Source organism: Myotis davidii, unplaced genomic scaffold, assembly GCF_000327345.1.
Source record: "Myotis davidii unplaced genomic scaffold, ASM32734v1 scaffold1277, whole genome shotgun sequence".
Taxonomy (NCBI): domain Eukaryota; kingdom Metazoa; phylum Chordata; class Mammalia; order Chiroptera; family Vespertilionidae; genus Myotis; species Myotis davidii.
This window is the reverse complement of record NW_006290682.1, coordinates 1,526,734-1,531,592: the sequence shown is the minus strand read 5'-3', so window position 1 is coordinate 1,531,592 and position 4,859 is coordinate 1,526,734.

Below are 4,859 nucleotides of genomic sequence, written 5' to 3'. Positions count from 1 at the left end.
TTTGGGGAAGGGCTTGCTTTAAAATAACAAAGGTGTAAGTACCCTTTCATTCACCAAGTGTGTCCTGAGAGGCCCAAGTGGTAAGGAACTGATGGCCTATGGCCAACTGCCAGTGAGAAGCAAGCTCTCAGTCAAACATCCCTTGAAGAGCTGAATTCTGCCAACAGCCAGGGTGAGCTTGGAAATGCATCCTTCCACAGTCGAGCCTTCGGATGAGACACCGGTTCAGGCTGCAACCTTGGCTGCAGTCTCGTAAATGACCCTGAAGTAGAAGAATCGGCTCAGTGGCTTCTGGACTCCTGACCCACAAAAACTGTGAGATCATAAATATGGATTGTTTTAAGGCACTGAGTTAGCGCTAAGTTGTTACGTAGTAATACAGAGCTAAGACAATGCCTGTGAGAGACAGAAAATGTTCTGACTGCCTAAGCAACTTTCAGTTGTTCATTCTGTTACGTGCATCCGAAAGCAGCCTGGCTGATACACAGAGAGGTTTCTTGTGCAGATCCTGCCTTTTTGTACTTGTAATATTTCATTAGCATAATACTAAGCTACTGGTTAATATTAGATTGATTACATCTGCTATTATTAAATTGGAAAGGAAAGCTATTGTGATAATTTCATGTTCAAATGAAGGATCAAGATTCACAGTATTATCCTGGGCTCTTCATTAGCTTTGACATTTGAGAATGATTCATCTGGCTAAGTGCATTCTGAGTATCTTGTACTAGCAAAAAATACTATTATACTTACTAGCACCACTTTTACAGAATTCTTACACAAACAGACTTCTTCCACACTTGTGTTTTTTCAATCAAAGCACAGAATTGTATTCAAGTCCAGTGCAGGGGGTGCCAGGAGAGAAAAAACAGGAGGCCCAATTCAAGACCCATCTGTACTCTCCCTGCCTCAAGGCCTTAAGTTACTCATCTCACCTCTCAAGTCCAGTTGCATCAGAACCAAAGGGGGGTGACCTTCATCTCACTGAGTAAATGGCAAAAAGTGAAACAAAGTCTGCTTATTTGAAGCATTTGCAGGGGGAGAAAAATTATATAACGGATAATACATTATCCCGGTTCTCAGAGGATATTTTGTTTTTGTTGAAATAAAAATATACACACATAGGAAAGGTGAGCCCAATCAGTCCTGGCCATATTTTTTTTTCTTTTTTTTTAAAATATATTTTATTGATTTTTTACAGAGAGGAAGGGAGAGAGACAGAGAGCTAGAAACATCGATGACAGAGAAACATCGATCAGCTGCCTCCTGCACATCTCCCACTGGGGATGTGCCCGCAACCCAGGTACATGCCCCTGACCAGAATCGAACCTGGGACCCTTCAGTCTGCAGGCCGACGCTCCATCCACTGAGCCACACTGGCTTCGGCCTGGCCATATTTTAAAGCCATTTGGTAAAGGAGCATTTCCTGGAAGCCTTTTATTTTTTTCTTTTTATTTTTTTAAAGAATGAGAAAGGATTTATTAGAAAAATTCTGAGCAACAGAAAGCCATTGTGACTATGTTATATCAAACAAATTAATCTTTTTTATAAAAAAATTTTTATTGATTAAGTTATTACATATATGGAAGCCTTTCAAAATCAACATACTTAGCTGCATTTGTTCAGGGTGTCTAACTACTTCTGATAAAGATTTGAAGAACCAAGGACATCCATCAACTGAGTTAAATCTAGGACAGCACTTGTCCTTTTCTCTGTACCAGTCACAAAAATAACATCCTGGAATGAGAATTTTGTGTTGTAATCTTTTCTGGCTGTGTCTGCGGAATGCCCAAACAAGTGAAAGCTAACATACTCAGGCAAAGCAGGTACTTGGCCCTTTGGTTGTTTTACTGACTTCATCTTTTCTCCCCCTAATGCAGCAGTTCTCAACCTGTGGGTCGCGACCCGTTTGGGGGTTGAACGGCCCTTTCACAGGGGGCGCCTAAGACCATCGGAAAATAACATCTATAATTACATATTGTTTTGTGATTCATCACTATGCTCTCATTATGCTCAATTTGTAACAATGAAATTGGGGGTCACCACAACATGAGGAACTGTATGAAAGGGTCGCGGCATTAGGAAGGTTGAGAACCACTGCCCTAATGCATTGATTCAAGCTCGCTTTTGTGTGCAGATCTAACCTTGGTTCTTCTAGTTGCCTTTGGGGTCATTCATCTTTCGTCAGCCATGCGTTTGATCTGAAGATATTTGTGAAGTTTACATTTATGAAAAGTTTTCTCATCTTCATCAGGCAGAGATTTCCTTCCTTCTAAACCAGCGCTTCTCAACCTGTGGGTCGCGACTCCTTTGGGGGTCGAACGACCCTTTCACAGGGGTCGCCTAAGACCATTGGAAAACACATATATAATTACATATTGTTTTTGTGATGAATCACTATGCTCTCATTATGTTCAATTTGTAACAATGGAATTGGGGGTCACCACAACATGAGGAACTGTATGAAAGGGTCGCGGCCTTAGGAAGGTTGAGAACCACTGTACACATCATAGGACTCTCTTTCTCTACTAATTCACTCATCTTCAAAATAGCGGTCCTGTGCCTCTCCACTGTTTTCCTTTCTTAAACAAAATAGCATCTCCGCATTCTCCTTCTCAGTGTCCCTCAAAAGTCTCCAAGACTCCCAGGTCCTCTGAAATTTTCTCCAGTAATTCCTCTCCAGAGAGCAGAGCTTTCTCTGCTTGTAGGTGTGTATAAAATGACCTGTTTTCAGCCCTAGCCGGTTTGGCTCAGTGGATATAGAGCGTCAGCCTACAGACTGAAGAGTCCGGGTCCGCTTCCAGTCAAGGGCACATGCCAGGGTTGTGGGCTCGATCCCCAGTGGGGGGCGTGCAGGAGGCAGCCGATCAATGGTTCTCTCTCATCATTGATGTTTCTCTCTTGATCTCTCTCTCCCTTCCTCTCTGAAATCAATAAACACATATTTTATAAAAATAAAATGCCCTGTTTTCTCATATCTCCTTGCTACCCCAGATGCCAGGTCCCCTGACCTCTGGTTCCCAGTGCCAATGTTCTAGTGTTTTTTTTTTTCATCCATCTCATTCCTCCTGCCTGAAGGGACTCCGATCCCAGCCTCCTCCGGGCACTGTTGGATGCAAATGGGAAGAGGAAGGAGCTGCGAGGGGTTCCATCCCCGGACACAGGCCATCTTTACATTCTGAGGCATCCGGCTTTGCCAAGTGTGACTTCAGCTGGAAACAATCTTGAAGCGAGAAGGCTTACTGCACTGTATTCTGCAGTTTTGTGTGTGTGTGTGCATGCACGCGCCAGCTTTCTTCTCAAAGACTGATTCAGACCTAGGTTATTGTGGGCTGTTCTGTTTATTTGTTCAGTTTTCTCATTGGAAGAGTAACACAATTTTCCAGCAAAGTTGTTATTTGTCACAGGAAGGTATCTGAAAAAGGGAGAAAACTGCCCTGTCATATATAAAATCTTCCCTGTATGTGATTTTATAAAATGAAAGAACTTAAAAGGGCATTAAAGGTCACCTGGTCCAGACGTGGAGAGTATTACGCTAAGCGAAACAAGCCAGTCAGAGAAAGACAAGTATCACATGATCTCCCTCATATGTGGAATCTAATGAACAAAATAAACTGATGGACAAAATAGATCGGGAGACATAGAAGCATGGAACAGACTTGTCAAATCTCAGAGGGAAAGCGGTGGTGGGGGGATGGGTGGGAGGAGATCAAGCAAAGAACTTGTACGCATATATGCACAAGCCCTGGATGCAGACAATAGGGTGGTAAAGGCCCTGGGCAGGGAAGGGGGGGGGCGGCAGGCTAGAAGGGGTCATTGGGGGGGGACATATGTAATACTTTCAACAATAAAGTTTTTTTAAGTCACCTGGTCCACCTTTTCCTCTTTTTATTCAAATAATAATATTTAGTGGGCCCTTCCTTTCTTTGGAAGGTATTTCCTAAGATGCTCCATCACCATCATCATCATCATCATCATCATCATTGTCTATCGGCCTCAGCTGTGGGGACTCCCTCTCTCTGTCTGCCCCCACTACCACCTAACAAACTAGCCTACTACACTCTGCCTCCCTAAGAATAGAATATATTTTCCCAAGCACAGTTTTAAAAATCTGTCCACTAAATCCCAGAAGTTAAGATTCAGAAGCAAAGAGAAACTTTTTTTTTCATGGAACTCACAAGAATAGCTAACAAGAAACAGCAGACAGCGCAAGTGTTGGCAAGGTTGTGAAACTTGAAGATCTAATATAGGAAGGAATCAGAAAACTTTCTCCATAAACCGTCAGCTGATAACATATTTTCAGCTTTGTAGGCCATGCAGTCTCATTCGCAACTACTTAACTCTGCCTTTGCCACGTGAAAACAGAAAGAGGCAACACATCAAAAATGATCAAGATTGCGTGTTACAGAAACAGGCCTTTGGGCGTAGTTCACGGATTCTGGATCTAATGTATTGTCAGTGATTGCGTACATTTGTGCAAGCAGCTGGAAAACTAAGGCGGAACACACACACACACACACACACTCACACATACACTCACACACAGACACACACACACTCACACACACACACAGACACAGACACACACACACACTAAGCCTTAGCGATTATATTTCTACATATACATACATGGCAGTAAAAAAAACAACAGAAATAAGTCAAATAGATGGTCATTAATAGTAGAACTGATCTATAAACTGATATATTAATGTAATATATGACTTCATTGCAAAGAAAATGAATGAATTACAATTAAATGTGACAACCTGGAAGATCTCACAGAAAACGTGTTATAAAGCCAGACACAAAGTGATATTTAAATCTGTGATTATGTTTATATAAAGTGCAAAACTAATCTA